The 20,414-nt window shown below is 33.0% G+C and overlaps 2 long non-coding RNA genes across 2 annotated transcripts; one reads left to right on the forward strand and one right to left on the reverse strand.

Annotated features, from left to right (window-relative positions):
• Nucleotides 1-8,991: 8,991 nt before the first annotated feature.
• Nucleotides 8,992-10,104, reverse strand: LOC133198684 (uncharacterized). Its single transcript, XR_009722545.1, has 4 exons — nt 9,958-10,104; nt 9,521-9,624; nt 9,271-9,374; nt 8,992-9,061 (listed from the first exon to the last, which is right to left on the reverse strand). It is a non-coding gene; the product is annotated as an uncharacterized LOC133198684 (long non-coding RNA).
• A 339-nt stretch (nt 10,105-10,443) lies between these two features.
• Nucleotides 10,444-11,468, forward strand: LOC133198914 (uncharacterized). The gene is made up of 3 exons (XR_009722660.1): nt 10,444-10,476; nt 11,075-11,171; nt 11,395-11,468. It is a non-coding gene; the product is annotated as an uncharacterized LOC133198914 (long non-coding RNA).
• The last annotated feature ends 8,946 nt before the right edge of the window (nt 11,469-20,414 follow it).

The raw sequence follows: 20,414 nt of genomic DNA on the forward strand, positions 1-20,414 counted from the left end.
CATTTTCAGAATCTGTTGTATCTGTTATTTCCTTTATCCAATTTGTATCACTTATGTTGCACTGAACAACTTCTTCTGCAACTGAAATTTCCATAGACATCTGTTCCACCATATCGCTATGGATGTTATCGGACACTGCATGTAAAACGTCATTTGGTACAATTTCTGTTACCTTTTGCTCCTGACTGACATCACCAATAGTACTTTTCTTTGTTGACAACCGAGCTCTCTCCCAGCCTTGTTTACGGATAATAGGCAAATGAATTCCAAGATTGGTAACTGTGAATAAGATATGAACAGTCTGATTTCTTTTATCTTCTTCAGAGCACCTGACCTTCGTAGTTGTCCAAGTGGGATTCGTGTTGATTGTGCTGAAAGCTTTAACAATCTGATTTCTGTGTTTTCTCCACAAAATGCCATACATCCTTTTGCAATTGATAGACCGTCAACGGCTCGCCATTGACACTTCTAACTGCAATATTATGCCATTGCCCATCAAAGGAAAAACACGGTAGGTGTACTCCATTTTGATGACACTGGTTTCGGACCTCTCCACAATTGGTCTGAATATCTCATTTGTCAGGCTGTACCCCTTTGGAAACCAGCAGACTGGGGCCCATCTAAATGGATCCTTTGACCAGTTTCTCTCTAGGTCACAACATAAAAACACCATTGCCTCTGTAGCTTTCTCTCTATGAAGCTCATAGCCGTCTATCAATAAACAGACGAGTTTTTCAATCAAATCTTGTGGGTCTTTGTTAGTAACAGTTCTGGTAAAATTTTTGTGAATGCAATCTTCCTAACAATCAAATGTAGAGGGAAATTCTCCTAAGAACTTTGCCTTATTACACTCTTGCTTTATAAGTGCCCTAATATCTGCTATGGAATTTGGAAGTTTGCTTGGGCGTTTTGGATTTTCTATGCAATACATAGTAGCAGCTTCTCCTAACACACGATCGAAAAGCTTATGATTATTGGACACTTCAAAAACACTGGTAAAGTCTGGTCTCCAGAAGACATGAAGAGATTTTTCTACTTTTAAAATTTCCATTTCTGCGAGGCATTGAAGCAAGTACCTTTCGGGCAACACCTCATGCAAACTTCGTATTAGACACTTGAATTCAACGCTCATTACATCGACCGTCTTTCCATCGATTCTCTGCCGTGTGCTTCCATTAGGTGATACAATCAGAAATGTATTTCCATTGTATGGTAATCGAATACAACCTTCTTCAAAGTACACTAAATCTGGATAAAGAACGGGAAGAACTTTAGATACCAAGGTTGAAACCGCATTGTTGCAACCACTATTGAAATAACGACCACTATTGAAATAATTATTTCAATAGTGGTTGAGAGTGCATTTCAAAACTAAACACAGGTTGTAACCACTATTGAAATAACGTTCACTATTGAAATAATTATTTCAATAGTGGTTGAGAGTGCATTTCAAAACTAAACACAGGTTGTAACCACTATTGAAATAACCTTCACTATTGAAACAATGATTTCGATAGAGGTTTTGAGTGTATTTAAAAACTTAAACCAGGTTGCAAAATCTATTGAAATAATGTTCACTTTTCAAATAAAGATTTCAATAGGGATTGAAATAAAGATTTCAATAGTGATTTAAATAATTATTTTAATTGTCGCTGACGATGATTTCCATTCCAAAACCACATTACAAGCATTATAGAAATATCTCCACTATTAAAAAAAAATATATGGATAAATTGTTCATTCCGTTTTCTAACACAATACATATATTGAGTTTAAAATATAAGTAATTTTATGTTTTTCTTTTTTCTAGAAATTTCAATTAATACACGGACATCTAAAATTCAAACAATGTATGCAAATGTTACATGCAAGATCCCGCTGATTCGTGCCGACTCGGCGAAAACCAACAGACAATCAATCAATGTATGAAATTTTTAAATAATTTTATTATATAAAGTTCATCTTTGCCATTGATTTGGAAAGGAAAGGGAAGTTAGTATAGGCATTGTTGCAATAGTGAGTATTACATCAATAGTGGTCACACGAATAAAACCGCTATTGAAACATAATATCCGCTATTGAAATAATTATTTCATTAGTGATTGTTATTTAAATAGTGGTTGCTTAATACTACCGCTATTGAAATAATACTGTCTATGTAACCCTTTATTTCTACACGAACAATCGTATTTTGTTTATTAAAAATCACAAAACAGAACTAAATTCTACCAGTTTCATTTTCAAGCTTCATCAATTTGACGATACATTGTTTACTTACAATTACACAATGAACATTACTATTGAGATGCCAGAGAGTGCTAGTTTTTAATTATACTTTAGAAATGTTCATTATGATGTCATTATATATAACGTATGTAATTCAATACGGATAAAAAAATAATACAGTTATATAATATTTGAAACAGGTTTATATCTGTGAATAAACAGTATCACGCTCATGTCCAAAAAATCTCTTAAAAATGTCAAAAAAGAAAAGAATAACAGAGAACCTTTTGACAAGCAAATTAAAAAATGACGTATTTGTTGAAAAACAGACGTTGTGTACTTTTTTGTGTGTGTGGTATATATTTGCAAATTTATTGAGGGAATTCATCTCTAAGTTAGACTTGTCTCCTATTACAAAGTTAATATTGGTCAAATATTTAGAGGTAGCAACCCCTGTCCGTGTCTCTACGGTTCCTATGTGCTTGCACTGGACCACGTTGCTATCGTATAGCAAGAAATTATTCATGTACCTTATTTGGTTTAGATTCAATATAATTTTGACCAAACAAATTTTTTTACCATTAGAAAATGTTTATATAGCTACCATTTCCTATTTTAATAAAAGTAAACATATTATACTCAATATTTCATTTGTTTCTTTAATAAACATGAAAAATAGGTCCTTAGATAAGAATCACAAATTTTATTTTCAATGAAAAGATATTTCAGACCCGATATATAAACCAAGTCGAAATAATAGAAATAGCTTAATTATACATTAATTGCCTCAGTACAGGGTCTAAAATTTCTCCAAATGATAAAACAAAATTGCAATACAATACGTCTTATCCACAATTTAAAGAAAAGATGAGAGGCAATAAAACAATATGTTAAAATATCATCCGTTTTATTATATAACAATTTGTTCTGCAAAGACATTGAGATAAAAAGTAAAGGAACGAAGTACAGTTTCTTCAGTGACACTACTCATCATTTGTTATTGCTTACCAACTTGAATAAACTCAGTGTCACGGGGCGCTTTAAAGAGAAGAAGTCGCTACCTTTGGTTCAGCAGAGGTAAGTGTTAAAAAATGAAAAGTTATAAAATTACTTTTTTCATTAGGATTCATAAAGTGAACACATTTGAAAAGGAGATAAAAAAAAATGTGTATCCTACAATACCCAAATTACAGTATTTTCTTGAAAAAATCATAACAAAAATATAAAAGAAAAGTTAAAATTCATATTTCATATCATAATTGATTATTTGGGGCTAAGTCATATTGAGATTAATTTCAAGAAACACCTTTCTAGACCACGGATGCTTTTCAATCATCAAGGTAAAAGAACGTTTCTTCTCTCCTTAATATCATAATTCATGTCTGTGAAAATTTTTAAAATTAGAAAGACACCAATGCAGAATAAAGTTCTTGAATGCATGGATTTCTGATAGTACACACATTTTTTTAGATTAAATCAATAAGGGTATGCATAATCAAATAGAACTTTTTTTAACCAAACAAACCTTTAATACCCTTATATATTATATATATATATATATATATATATATATATATATATATATATATATATATATATATATATATATATATATATCAAACCACCTACTAGTATACGGGTAAATAGTTGTATATCCATTATCATAGGGTTAAAAAAAAAGTATCATTTTAATCAGATAAAATCCTATTGCAGATGGTTCCTCCGAAGTCGAGAGGACTTCGTCCACTTTCGGAAGAGAGGTATAAGTTATTTGTTCTATTGCTACAAGGTAGATTTAATGCCCCTTGTTGCAACCACTATTGAAATAACGTTCATTATTGAAATAATTATTTCAATAGTGGTTGAGAGTGCATTTCAAAACTAAACACAGGTTGTAACCACTATTGAAATAACGTTCACTATTGAAATAATTATTTCAAAAGTGGTTGAGAGTGCATTTCAAAACCAAACACAGGTTGTAACCACTATTGAAATAACGTTCACTATTGAAATAATTATTTCAATAGTGGTTGAGAGTTCATTTCAAAACGAAACTCAGGTTGTAACCATTATTGGAATAACGTTCACTATTGAAACAATGATTTCAATAGAGGTTTTGAATGCATTCCAAACTTAACCCAGGCTGCAAAAACTTCTGGTTGCATTTGCAATTCAAAACTAAACATAGGTTGCAACCACTATTGAAATAACATTCACTATTGAAATAACTATTTCAATAGTGGTTGAACGGGCATTTCAAAACCCAACACACGTTACAACCACTATTGAAATAACGTTTACTATTGAAACAATTGTTTCAATAGAGGTTTTGAATGCATTTCAAAACGTAGACCAGGCAACAACCACCACTGAAATAATTTCACGAAATAAAGATTTCAATTGTGATTGAAATACAGATTTCAATAGTGATTTAAATAATGATTTCAGTAGTTGCTGACAATGATTTCAATACCCAAACTTCTTTGCAAGCCTTACTGAAATAACCCCGCTCTTGAAAAAAAAAATATAAAGATAAATTATTCATTATGTTTCCCAACATAATGAATTAATTTATTGAGTTTAAAATATGATATGTAATTTTATGCTTTAATTTCTGTCTAGAAATAGTAATAATACACGGATATCTGTGATTTAAGTGATCTAGTAATTTTTAAGTAATTTTGTTATATAAGGTTCATCATTGCTATTAATTGCGGAAAGTTAAAGTTTATAAAAACAGATAGTTTTAGAAATTAGAATATCTACATTTAAAAAAAAAGAAAGAAGAAATCTATGTGATATCTATGAGTACAAACTTTCTGATGAAAATAAGGTTATTTTAATCAATAGGATATATAATAGAAGTAAATTCTAGCTTATATATACATTAAAATCAACTATTCGGGAAAACTAAGTATAAGCATTATAACATATTAAGAGGTTGTTATTTCAGAAGTGGTTACAACGCAGGTGATTTAAGGCTAGGTATAGACATTTCTATGCAAATAATCTAATTAAAATGCCTATGGACTATATCAATTATACAGAGAAAGTTAGAACTTATTGTTTAATACATACTTGGTACCCACAACATGAGTTAGCCACTACACATTATAACATCATTGTTCTTTACTACACAAGATTATAATGAATATCAACAAAAATGCTTTGGCGCAAGGGCATGCTCTATTTTATTTAATTGAAATAAGGTATATTTAGAAGCAAAATATTCCAAAGTTTGCTGGTAATGCTGCACAAATATCAACAGCTCAGTTGTATAATTTCTATTTGTAAAGTTTTAAGTTGAATAAGGGTAAAAATGTACAGTCCGGTATAAGTTTCCTCAAATTCCGATCAAATGAGAAAGTGCCTAAGATTTGTGCAGCAGTTTTATTAATCTATAGAATATTCTTCTTATCAGTATACAATTTTTATGTAAAAATAAATAGGGCAATCCCTTGCGCCGAAGCTGTTTTGTTGATGTGTTTTATTACCTCCAGTAGGTAAGATCAATGACGTCATAATATGACGTCATAATGTATACTGGGTATTACATATCGTGGGTATTAAGTATGCATAAGAAAATAAATCAACACTTTCTCTGAATAATAAATATACCTCTTATGCGTTTTTATCAGCTCATTTGCATAGAAACGCCTATACCTAGCCTTAACTCACATGCGAAGTATAAAACCGCTGTTGAAATAATATCAACTATTAAAATAATTATTTCAGTAGTGATCATTATTTCAATAGTGGGTACATTGTTGTGGCCACTATTAAATAGTGACTATTGGAAAAAACATATTTCAATACTGAACGTTATTTCACATAATGGTTACAACTAGAGTTTGGTTTTGAAATGAACTCTCAACCACTATTGAAATAATTATTTCAATAGTGAACGTTATTTCAATAGTGGTTACAACCTTTGTTTGGTTTTGAAATGCACTCTCAACCACTTTTGAAATAATTATTTCAATAGTGAACGTTATTTCAATAGTGGTTACAACCTGTGTTTGGTTTTGAAATGCACTCTCAACCACTATTGAAATAATTATTTCAATAGTGAACGTTATTTCAATAGTGGTTACAACCTGTGTTTAGTTTTGAAATGCACTCTCAACCACTATTGAAATAATTATTTCAATAGTGGTCGTTATTTCAATAGTGGTTGCAACACCCGCATTTATCTCATTCTCTGTTCCGTATTCTAAAATCTGTTTCAATGACTCTGCTTTCTCCTTCTCGGGAAGTTTGCAAACAGCACGTTCAAAATGCTCTTGTAGCATTTTTAATCCATCCAAACCAACTGCTGCATATATAGTACTACCGGAAACTCTCCCCTCCTTTCTTATGTTAAACCATGTCTCGGAACGTTGCTTAACAAGACGATAGGGACTCATAATTTTCACAAGAGTTCAAAAGAACATTTTTCCCTAAAATGAATTGACCATGGGATCCTTGAAGCAAGGACACATAAAAGCATATTTTCTCTATGATGTCTTTGTAACTTGTTAAGAAAGCGTCGATTTCAAAAAGTAATGCGTTAATGGCACTGATGACATACACAAATTGTCCTCGCTTCCAGTCTGCACCAGATCTCTGGATGAATTTTTCTTTTGCGTAGCTCTTTTTGACTTTTCTTTTTCGAGAAATCTGAGCATATTTGGACAGAGATAATAGAATGTCTTTGAGCAGTTTGCATATATTTCTTTTCAAATCAAATGGCATTTCGTGTATATCCTCTTCATCTGCTCTAGTTGTAATTAATGTCTAAAATTTCCTTTAGTCTATCTAGTCCTTTACATCTTTCTTTTTGCCTCTGGTGCAGTGACTTTCCCTTTTCAAAACCGAGTAGATCAACATCGCCTGTTTTGTCTGTCAAACCTTGTTTAAGTTTTTTTTCCATCAAAAGACAAACATGCAGAGGTGTTTTGCAGTGCTGTTGCAATTTCCTTCATCAAATCGTTAAATATTCCTGGTGATCTGTAGGGAGATTGGGTACCATATGGAGAAAAACTGAGAAGAACAGAGATATCTGGCACAGCAAAGTTAACATCAGCTTTCTCAGGTTTGAACTTTCCACGAATTGTTTCTCCACATGTAATTTGTGTGACATTTTTGAATCCACTCATAAATCTTATGAATTTACCACCAAATATAATCCAACCCAGCTTCCAGAAAAGTTTTGATTCATTACTATATCGCATGCATGTTGTATTTTCTATGCTGTGCCACTGAATAATATCACTGAGCAGGGAGTATGTAATATTCACTGCATGAAAATTTGGCTTTACAAAACAAGTAAAGATAATGTAAATTTATTATTTACAATGCCTTTAATTGGCTTTTCTGAAAAAAGTCAAAGTTGGAAAAGGTAACCTTTACATTAACTTTACATGCACTTAAATATGATGTAATGTCCCACATTGTCTTGACTTTACAAAAAAGTAAAGTTAATATTTACAAACATTAAACACAGTATTTGTGGTACATTAAATCTGATAATTACAAATATTAAATTTAATTAAATAACATCTTTAATAGCCACAAAAGTTAATTACTGTTTTCCATTCTTTTGAGTAAAGCTTGTGCATATGATAAATAAGCTTTTCCTTCCAAATTGAAACTGCAGAAGAGTCTGGACATCATACTTAATATACAAAGTAACAACAGATTGACTTTAACTTTGTTTATTACTATACCAAACATTTTTATACAAACATATAATCAAAAACATCAAATTTCTTGACAGTATCTGTTGCTCATAGTCTATCCTGCAAATATAATCCCATACACGTAAACAATATAAGTATCCAGGACAGAGTACATTTCACCAAAATCCTTTTCAAACATGTCATTTTGTTTTATAAAGAACCAATTGTTCATCCTTGAATTTAAAGATTTGAATTGACATGAAACTGTGCTCCACTTTCTTGTTACTCGACATGCGTTTCTGTGGAAATCAACAACTGTCCAAATATATATTTTGTCACATATATATTCCTTTTCAGAGTCCAGAACTTTTATTCTCATGCAGGCAGTCTTCTTTTGTTTTCCTTAAAAGAAGAAAAAAAATATATATATTCAGTGACATGAATATGAATATTTTCATCGGCATCTGTGTTATAAATTCACATAAACTGTGATATCAGTATTCACAGTATCATGACTAATGAAAATTGAAACAAGATGCAACCATATTAATACATGTAGATAAAAATTTCATACATGACATTTAACCTCAAAAAGAAAATATTTTGAACCATTAATGTCAGCCTTTATTTTTACCAAAAAGACAATGTTAATCTTATTAAAAAAGACAGATACAAACAGATGAACATGTTGCTATTAACTTATTTTATGATATATAATAAATGGACTGGGCCACTAGCCCTTGTCTTACCCCTAAGATTAAAATTTAATAACTCTGTAATTTCTTTGTTATCATTACCTGATTTTTCTTTTGAAAGGATTATTTATAAAATATACTAATGTAGGAGTAATATAAGATTTCTCGTGACCTTCTGTAGCTAAGATACTTTTGCAGAATTGGAAAATGTTTGTCTTACTTGCAAGATAATTTGTGAAAAAGTACTGGCATCAGTATCTATGGATAATTACTGAACACATATAATTAACTCCATTTTCCTTCTTAGTCATCAGGTAACAAAAAGACCAATAGTTGCTGCTTATAGAGCTATAGTATGATATTCAAGTTATGGTTTAGAATATATGTACCTTTCTCCCAGTGGCATGTTGCTGCTCATGAATTATTTCCTGATCTTGGAATTGTAAAAGTTGACAGGTCCCTCATTTTGAAGATAACATGCTAAAATGGAATTTATACTTTGATAAACATTTCATACATCTGGATAAATATAGTCAATGTTTTCATAAATACTTTTGAGTTTGAAGCATACCAAAGAATGATTTTAAAAATACACAATGCAATCACAGTTAATAGTTATGAATTGCCGAACACCCTTATGTTTGTTTTCTTCAAAATTAAAGAATACTTTAGGTCTAAGCAACACTTACCATCTATAAAATTTAACTCTTGAACTCTTCTCAAGTGTTTCTTCTTCATGAAAGATATGTCAATAAGGTGTTAACTCTCTCACAGTAAGCTGAGTAGCTGGAGCCTGGAAAAAGTAATAACACATTTTTTGAAAACAGAAATGTATAATTATACTGACTCCCGAACAAGTCAAGCAATTGATAATGTAAATAACTGTTTAAGTAACATTTTTATGATACTATTTATTGATTTTTTTAAACTAATACGTACAAGTATACCGTCAAAAAAACATTGGTATCCCTTGGTCTGGTAATTCATACATTGTTGTCATCCATGACTTTCTTCAAGAACCTGCATAATTGATTTCACTGTACCTGTTTTTGAAAAATGGACATGGTTTAGAATACAAAATAATATCTATAAAATATAACCTAACTTGTCCTCTATTAAGAACATTGCCCCTACCCTGGCTTCTACATTTTTTTTTCTAGCACTAATGTAAACAGCTAAACATTCTGAAACTGTGACCTAGAATTGTTTTTCTTGGTCTTGTTTAATCCATGATCATTTACAGAAAAAATGGAACATTATCCCCAATTTATCAAGTTACTTATCTAAAACACATATTCAGAGTAGTTTTTTCTTACTTTCATCAGTTTCAATGTTTCACAATGTATGCTGAAAACAGATGGAAAACGTAAACAAACCTGCAGTGCATGCCAGCCCGGGAGCTCGAGCAGTTTTCCAAGCAATAACCTCCTTAAATCTTCTGGTAGATGAAAAGGTATCAATTCAACTGATCACTGGTTGCATATTTTCGTCAAAAATACCAGAGAATACCGATGAGACCCGCTCAACTAGATTTGAAATGATTGGCTATTCATTCGAATACACAGTGCCATATTTGGGTTACTGTTAAAAGTAGATCGTTCGTTTTGAAGTCGAGAAGACTTGGATGAAGAGGATTACACAATACTGAGGTGGAAAACATCTGTATATATGATAAAATATATTTCAGTATTTTAAAGTAAAGGTTGTTAAATGAACGGGACATATTACTGATATTACCTCTTATAAACAAAACTAATAAGCGTATGACTTATTCAGGGCATATACACCTTTGCAATGTATGGGAACCAGTCTATAAGGCAACAAAATTCCGCCAAGAAATAAACAAAGAGATTGCGGGATGTTATTTACGTGTGTCACTCGACACTGACTGCAAGGTAATGAAAATGTGCTTATTTGTTGTGTTTAACTGTTTCTGTCTTTGAAGATTTTGAACAACGTCGTTTAACATTTAGACGAAACATCTAGGGGAGGGAGGGAAGAAGAGGGGTCACTTCTTAATTTGTTGCATCTACTATATAGTGGTGGTATCAGTGTCAGGATATAATAAATTAAAATGGAAAAAAATCGTAATAAATATTTTGTTATAGATTTCGGACAGCTAAATAATGGGGCGACTATTTTTTGTTTGATGCGGGGGGGAGGGGGGGGGGTTAAAAATATATTAACTTCAAAAATGTTTAAAAGATATAATCTCATCTCAACTGAAAAAAATGGTTAATAATCTTTCCTTGTCTGATGCCATTATTCCCTTTACCTCACTGAAATAAGAGTTTCTGAGTCAGTTTATTTTTTCCTTTTGTAGTGGCGGGGGGGGGGGGGGGGCAAACTTTGTTTATTTAAGATAAACATGAATAATCTGTCCCTGATTATTAAGGAAATCAAATATTCTGTTCATCACTGACTGGAAAATAATTAATCAGACTTAGCTGTCAAAAAAATTACCTTTTCATAATTTTAATTTATCTTTTGTAGAAACAAAGAGTGGAGAGCTAATGCATGGTGCTAAGTATGGAAAGGTCTCTTGTGGTTTGGTTGTGCCAGAGACATATGTACATTATTTCCATGTTGGGTAATGTCCTTAAGAATGGAATTTTTTTTCAAATACAAGGGACATGACTTTTTCATACATTATCACTGTACAGAGATCAAAATATTTTTAATCATTGTTAGATACTCACTACATTATTCCATCTTCAGAAAAGTATTTAAATTATTTTCTCACATTTTTTAAAGAGACCAGTATGGTGAAGAGATTTTTTAAAATTTTAATTTTGAATTTGGATATTATACAGGTCAGAAGTCTTGGTACACTTTGGGTGAGTGGCAGTTGGGAAGATGGATGACCTTCAGATAATTTGAGATGAAGAAGTTCTTTTAATGATTGAAAGTGATCATCATTGAATCAACTCCATTATGAAGATAAATTATGAGCAAGTCAGGTGAGGAAATGACTTCAATGTGTTATCAAATTGTGTAAATGAATCTTCATTATTAAGATCTTTTACATTTTATTTTTATATTTGAACTTGTTTTTCTATAATTCTAAACTTCCAAAAATAAAATTAAAGTAGTTAAAGCACGCTACAAACATTTAAAGTATCTTGGCAAGTTTTCAAGGTTATTGCAGAAGTGCTTTAATTTCAAAAGATAAATAATTAATGCAAACCTGGAAAAGAAATGGATGTTATTCTCTATAATTTCGAAGATTATGTTTATTATTAGCACTCCTTTTGTCCAACACCTGAGAGATCTGAGTACCCAGCCTACTGTTGAATTAATTGGTGACCAAGAAAAGATGACAGAGAGGGGAATCAAATGTGGATGCCATCGTGATCAAGAATATATACACTTACTAGAAAATATCTGAAAATATATAGATGAACATTCAAGTATTTATAATAATGAAAGTTATTCAGCAAGAGAGCTTTTGCACAAGTTTAATTTTCAGTAAAATTGTGTATATTGTGCACTGAGGAACTTAGTATGTAACTCATTATGATTATCCATTTCTTCAGAGGATTATCCATTTCTTTAGAGGATTTATTCAGAGTATATTTAAATAATCATTATCTTCTAGAAAAGAGAACACAAAACTTTTCTCTCTGTGCGAAGCATGACACATATGCATACACTCCAGCATTTACCACAACCACAGTTACATATTTTCCAGGGCGTGTGAAGTTGAGCACATACATGAAAATGTGTGAAGCTGGACGCATATGCAAACACACAAGCATCTATCACAACCAATTACATATTTTCCGAGGCGTGTGAAGTCGAGCACATACATGAAAATGTGTGAAGCTGGACACATATGCAAACACACAAGCATCTATCACAACCAATTACATATTTTCCAAGGCGTGTGAAGTCGAGCACATACATGAAAATGTGTGAAGCTGGACACATATGCAAACACACAAGCATCTATCACAACCAATTACATATTTCCCAAGGCCTGTGAAGTCGAGCACATACATGAAAATGTGTGAAGCTGGACACATATGCAAACACACAAGCATCTATCACAACCAATTACACATTTTCCAAGGCGTGTGAAGTCGAGCACATACATGAAAATGTGTGAAGCTGGACACATATGCAAACACTCAAGCATCTACCACAACCAGTTACATATTTTCCAAGGTGTGTGAAGATGAACACGTATGCAAACATAATCTCCTACCACAGACACAATACACGTAACATTCAGTCCAAAGTATAAAGTCAAGCTCAAACAGGCTCACTGCGTGAAGCTGGACACATGCATTTACTTGTGCATCTTGCAAAACTACATCTGAACCTATATTGTAATAGGTGTTTAAGCAATTTTGTTTATTTTGTGAATATGTAAATTGCACCATTATGCTTACAAGATGTCAACATTATTAACCTGTACATAAGTACTCATTAGACAGCCTTTAATAGTTTAAGTTGGAAATACTAGTACTTTGCCTGATTTATGTTGTGTAGTTTCTCATCAGTGATCTTGAGTAATAACTGAGTATGGCATTTTTAGTTCCATTTAAACTGCAAAGTTTTAACATATGTACATCCACCATAAAGGATAAATAATATTGAGTTGTATTATAACCTTTTTAATTTTATTCTTTGTCATTTTATTACCTGTTCAAGTAAAAGATGTAATCTTGTAATGTTTGTAACTGTTTTTGGTAGATATTTATGAAGCAGAAATTATAACAGAAAAGGTTTCAATATAGCTACACTAAAAGCAAATAAAAAAGAGTTCTCCATCTATCAGATATCAGCAAATCAGATAAGTTAAAGGTTAAGTCGTAGGGAATTTAAAAGTTATTATATCTATATTCTGATATCTGATACCATTTTTAAATTTTTGATTGTCCATCTACAGTATACAAAAATAGTATAAATTTATATATTTTGTAGATGGCAATCTCTAATACTAAATACAACTGGAAATTGATATAACGCTTGAAAATTTGTGTATTTTTAGTAAGATTGAGTTTAACAAAATTGGGGTGGGGGTAACACAATAGACACATCAGATACCTATTTATTTTAAAAAGTCAAAAACAATTTGTTGAAATCTTAAGTAGAGTGTATTAAACAAAGGCCAGTATTTAAATAAGGATTTAAAAAAGTTTCATATATATATATATATATATATATATATATATATATATATATATATATATATATATATATCAACTTTAATGCAGCATTAAAGGTGAAAGGTTAAATTTAATTACCTTTTCGTTTAAGTAAAGGTTACCTTTTCAGCTTTACTTTTTGTAAAGTTCATATAAAGATGACCTTGCTTTTTGGAGCACCTTTAATGAGATTTACTTTGCAAGTAAAGTTTTGTAAAGGTGTTTTTTCAAGCAGTGATTTCTCCATGGAAACCTTTCTTGTGCTATTAATTGAAACATATTATAAAAATTGCAACCCTGATCATGTCTTTGAATCGCAGTAACAACAACTGGTGCCAATTCTAAAAATTTATCTAAGAGAGTATTATTTTCTCTTTCATTACATAATGGTAACATTTCAAAATCGTCTTCAGAACAAGAGGTCAATAATTCGGAGAATAACTGTGTTCTAGGTATTTTCCTGGTTGGAGATTTTGTAGGTGATTTTTTGTCCGTCTATTAAGGGGTCTTACATGCGCGCTGAAAATTAGTACACGATGGGCGGAATGAAATCCTTTTTGATGGTGTTGAAAGAATTCGTTTTCGCTTTTGGGATGTCGAACTACATTTATTTTCATCATTTCCGTTTCTATGTCTTTTAGGGCGATTTAAACTTAAATTGCCTTTCCTCTTTGTACGGAAGCCGGTAGGTGCCAGGTAGAAAAATATTTTATCTGGCGGCCGCCAGATAACTTTCCGGCGGCCACCAAATAATTATCTGGCGGCCGCCAGAAACCTATCTGGCGGCCGCCAGATCTTTTTATCTGGCGGCCGCCAGATAATTATTTGGCGGCCGCCAGAAAGTTATCTGGCGGCCGCCAGATAAAATATTTTTTCTACCTGGCACCAACCGGCTTCCGTATCTTTGTCATTACTTTCGATTGACGCACAATTTTTAGATTTAGATTTTTATTATATGTTTACTGATTTCTTTCACCAAAAACATTATACATGTATAAAAAGTGTGCCCCATATCTTCTTTCTAAATGGTGTGACCTATATCAGTTTTACCAAGAAACGAATAAATCTCCAACCGTATTTTAGAAGACTGTCATAAAATTAACGTACAATGCATACTTCTAACATATTGGATATTATATCTGTGCTTAGACAGTCACTGTTTTGCAGATATTCGGACATATGCGAACTTTTTGAAAATTGTGTGCCCTATACTCCAACACTTCGCGCTCACGCCAGTAACTGTGTCGAAGTGTTTGGCAAAATTAACGTTTAATTCAGGAAAATTTTTAAAGATTATAGACCTGTTAGCTATTCTACATTCTTTAGGTTGTATGTAGATTCCATATATTACGATTCTAAATCATAAATGCCAATTTCATACCTTCAGCCGACAATAATGTTCGCCATTTTTGTGTGTTCTGATCCCGAATGATGACGTAGATTCCCCGCCGTGGTATAGACGTCATTGAGTCTTAGGCTAAAACAAGCATTCCACTACGACGTCATCACGTGACGTGTGTAAATAGAAAAATTGCCTTAATGAAAAAGTGAAAAGTTCAACACTACCCCGTGGATAATTCATTTCTTTAAGTGAAAATAATTATGTAAAAACATCACTGGGTCATGAAAAGTGTTGCTTGAATCCTATTCTCCCGACACAGAAAAAAATATTCCAAAGTTTCGCATGAAACCTTACCAAAAGTTTTACATTTTATACATACGATCAAGGAATTGATATCAATTGAAGTTAACCACACGATTCTAGCAGCACTTTCCAAGTACTGTAGAACACAAGCTTTCGCATCTTTGTTGTTACAGAACGACAGAGGAAAGGCTGATCGATTTCAAAGCATTATAAGAAAACATAATAAGAATATTTACCAACTTGAATAAACTCAGTGTCACGGGGCGCTTTAAAGAGAAGAAGTCGCTCCCTTTGGTTCAGCAGAGGTAAGTGTTAAAAAATGAAAAGTTATAAAATTACTTTTTTCATTAGGATTCATAAAGTGAACACATTTGAAAAGGAGATAAAAAAAAATGTGTATCCTACAATACCCAAATTACAGTATTTTCTTGAAAAAATCATAACAAAAATATAAAAGAAAAGTTAAAATTCATATTTCATATCATAATTGATTATTTGGGGCTAAGTCATATTGAGATTAATTTCAAGAAACACCTTTCTAGACCACGGATGCTTTTCAATCATCAAGGTAAAAGAACGTTTCTTCTCTCCTTAATATCATAATTCATGTCTGTGAAAATTTTTAAAATTAGAAAGACACCAATGCAGAATAAAGTTCTTGAATGCATGGATTTCTGATAGTACACACATTTTTTTTTAGATTAAATCAATAAGGGTATGCATAATCAAAGAGAACTTTTTTTAACCAAACAAACCTTTAATACCCTTATATATTTTATATATATATATATATATATATATATATATATATATATATATATATATATATATATATATATATATATCAAACCACCTACTAGTATACGGGTAAATAGTTGTATATCCATTATCATAGGGTTAAAAAAAAGTATCATTTTAATCAGATAAAATCCTATTGCAGATGGTTCCTCCGAAGTCGAGAGGACTTCGTCCACTTTCGGAAGAGAGGTATAAGTTATTTGTTCTATTGCTACAAGGTAGATTTAATGTCCCTTGTTCCAACCACTATTGAAATAACGTTCATTATTGAAATAATTATTTCAATAGTGGTTGAGAGTGCATTTCAAAACTAAACACAGGTTGTAACCACTATTGAAATAACGTTCACTATTGAAATAATTATTTCAAAAGTGGTTGAGAGTGCATTTCAAAACCAAACACAGGTTGTAACCACTATTGAAATAACGTTCACTATTGAAATAATTATTTCAATAGTGGTTGAGAGTATCGCATGCATGTTGTATTTTCTATGCTGTGCCACTGAATAATATCACTGAGCAGGGAGTATGTAATATTTCTCCATGGAAACCTTTCTTGTGCTATTAATTGAAACATATTATAAAAATTGCAACCCTGATCATGTCTTTGAATCGCAGTAACAACAACTGGTGCCAATTCTAAAAATTTATCTAAGAGAGTATTATTTTCTCTTTCATTACATAATGGTAACATTTCAAAATCGTCTTCAGAACAAGTGGTCAATCATTCGGAGAATAACTGTGTTCTAGGTATTTTCCTGGTTGGAGATTTTGTAGGTGATTTTTTGTCCGTCTATTAAGGGGTCTTACATGTGCGCTGAAAATTAGTACACGATGGGCGGAATGAAATCCTTTTTGATGGTGTTGAAAGAATTCGTTTTCGCTTTTGGGATGTCGAACTACATTTATTTTCATCATTTCCGTTTCTATGTCTTTTAGGGCGATTTAAACTTAAATTGCCTTTCCTCTTTGTACGGAAGCCGGTAGGTGCCAGGTAGAAAAATATTTTATCTGGCGGCCGCCAGATAACTTTCCGGCGGCCACCAAATAATTATCTGGCGGCCGCCAGATAAAATGATCTGGCGGCCGCCAGATCTTTTTATCTGGCGGCCGCCAGATCTTTTTATCTGGCGGCCGCCAGTTATTTATGTGGCGGCCGCCAGATAATTATTTGGCGGCCGCCAGAAAGTTATCTGGCGGCCGCCAGATAAAATATTTTTTCTACCTGGCACCAACCGGCTTCCGTATCTTTGTCATTACTTTCGATTGACGCACAATTTTTAGATTTAGATTTTTATTATATGTCTACTGATTTCTTTCACCAAAAACATTATACATGTATAAAAAGTGTGCCCCATATCTTCTTTCTAAATGGTGTGACCTATATCAGTTTTACCAAGAAACGAATAAATCTCCAACCGTATTTTAGAAGACTGTCATAAAATTAACGTACAATGCATACTTCTAACATATTGGATATTATATCTGTGCTTAGACAGTCACTGTTTTGCAGATATTCGGACATATGCGAACTTTTTGAAAATTGTGTGCCCTATACTCCAACACTTCGCGCTCACGCCAGTAACTGTGTCGAAGTGTTTGGCAAAATTAACGTTTAATTCAGGAAAATTTTTAAAGATTATAGACCTGTTAGCTATTCTACATTCTTTAGGTTGTATGTAGATTCCATATATTACGATTCTAAATCATAAATGCCAATTTCATACCTTCAGCCGACAATAATGTTCGCCATTTTTGTGTGTTCTGATCCCGAATGATGACGTAGATTCCCCGCCGTGGTATAGACGTCATTGAGTCTTAGGCTAAAACAAGCATTCCACTACGACGTCATCACGTGACGTGTGTAAATAGAAAAATTGCCTTAATGAAAAAGTGAAAAGTTCAACACTACCCCGTGGATAATTCATTTCTTTAAGTGAAAATAATTATGTAAAAACATCACTGGGTCATGAAAAGTGTTGCTTGAATCCTATTCTCCCGACACAGAAAAAAATATTCCAAAGTTTCGCATGAAACCTTACCAAAAGTTTTACATTTTATACATACGATCAAGGAATTGATATCAATTGAAGTTAACCACACGATTCTAGCAGCACTTTCCAAGTACTGTAGAACACAAGCTTTCGATACAAACAAAAATTATGTTTCAAAGTATGGGGCGTAGTGTTGAACTTTCGCATCTTTGTTGTTACAGAACGACAGAGGAAAGGCTGATCGATTTCAAAGCATTATAAGAAAACATAATAAGAATATTTAAGCGTACCTGATTCTTAATCTTTCATTCCGTATAAGTCACACATTACACCCACGGTATATGCTTTAAAACTCCCATTTTATATATTTGTTTACATGAATTCTCGTTGTTATGTTATTACGAATCATTTTATGTATGATGTAATTTGAGCATGCGTTATACAGTTATGTAATAATTGCAAATGGCGTTAAGTTGTTGATGGAACCCTCCGGATAATCAACCAGCATCCTTTCCCCTGAACACATAGCATGGTGTCAGAATAAAACACGAAAGATTGCAGATATTACAGAATGGATCTGGCAGGAGTTTCTCAGCCGCAGATGCAATGGAATGCTTCAAACCCTCTCGAAGCGTGGAAGAAATTCAAGCAGCATGTGCAGCTTATTTTTGATGGACCTCTCGCAGAAAAAGAAGAGAAACAAAAGATTAGATACTTACTCCTATGGGCCGGAGAAAAGGGGCGAGACGTATATAATACATGGACTCTGAGCGAATCTGAAGGTAAATCGCTAGAAGCTCATTACAAGAAATTTCAAGAATATGTACAACCAAAACAAAATCCTGTATTCTCGAGGTATAAGTTCAACAACGAAACACAGGGGGCACGACCAGTAGAACAATATATAACCCGCTTGCGTTTACTCGCTAAAGACTGTGTATTTGATGGCGCAGAAGACGACATGATTAGAGACCGTCTTGTATTTGGCACAAACTCTGCTAAAGTTAGAGAAAAACTAATAAACGAGGGCGCACAGCTTACGCTAGAGAAAGCGATCCAAATAGCACAAAATTTTGAATTTTCCCAGCAGCAGCTGAAGAGATGGGGCCGCTTATAACTGATAGTTCAGACAATGCAAGTCCGAGGGATGTCAGTGCAGTGAACCGTGGCAGACCATACTTACGTGGGCGAGGTAGAGCAAACATGCATCATCACAGATCGACAGCACCCTCACGTGGGCGAAACACTCAGCGTAAAAGACAAGATGAACGTAGAGGACGAGACAATTCGAACGCGCATCAGAACAAGTGTTCGAACTGTGGCTTTGATCACCAGAGAGATGCCCGATGCCCCGCAAAAGGAAAACAGTGCAGCAAATGCCGGAAGTGGAACCATTTCTCTAAAGTGTGCAAAAGTGTTAGTGAAATTCGTGAATCAGAATATTGTGATGTAGATGGGTATGATGATATGTATGAATCATTTGAAAATGTTGATGTCAATGATAATGTTACTGATCATTATGATGGTTTCTTTTGGTTTATTGATTGTATTGCCAAATCATGTAACAGTGTTAAGAATAGTGAAGCATTTGCTGAATTGAATGTAATGCATGCAGATTCATGAAGCATTGTAAATTGTAAACTGGATACTGGGTCACAAGTGAATGTCCTACCTCTAGATATGTTTAAACGCATGAAAGTACAGTACCCTCTTCACCCAGCACAAAATCTTGTAGGGTATGGGGGGTTCCCCACTCAAGTCAATAGGTGTATGTAGTCTTGATATTGATTGTAAAGGTAAAAGGATACAAACAGATTTTCATGTTATTGATACACAGGGGAAGAAAGCTCCACCCATCCTGCGTCTACCATCTTGTTTAAAACTGAAACTTGTCAAGTTGGTTGATTCTGTAAACATTACTCCTCCCCTCAGGTCTCTTGACAGAGAAACTGTACTCACTGAATATAATGACGTATTTAATGGTATAGGTCTGTTCCCAGGGGAAGTTAAGATCGAGGTTGATCCGAGTGTTCAACCACTCATACACCCTCCACGTAGAGTACCACAGGTCATATCCAAAAAACTTAAGGTTGAGTTGGACAAGATGGAAAGGGAAAAGGTCATTACTAAAGTCAAGGAACCCACTCAATGGGTCAATTCTCTTGTCATTGCAGAAAAACCCAATGGATCCCTCAGAATTTGTTTAGACCCCAGATATTTAAATAAGGCTATACGTCGCCCACA

The sequence above is a fragment of the Saccostrea echinata genome, unplaced genomic scaffold (assembly GCF_033153115.1).
Source record: "Saccostrea echinata isolate AGI-Se365-2 ecotype Australia unplaced genomic scaffold, CSIRO_AGI_Sech_v1 ptg000033l, whole genome shotgun sequence".
NCBI lineage: Eukaryota > Metazoa > Mollusca > Bivalvia > Ostreida > Ostreidae > Saccostrea > Saccostrea echinata.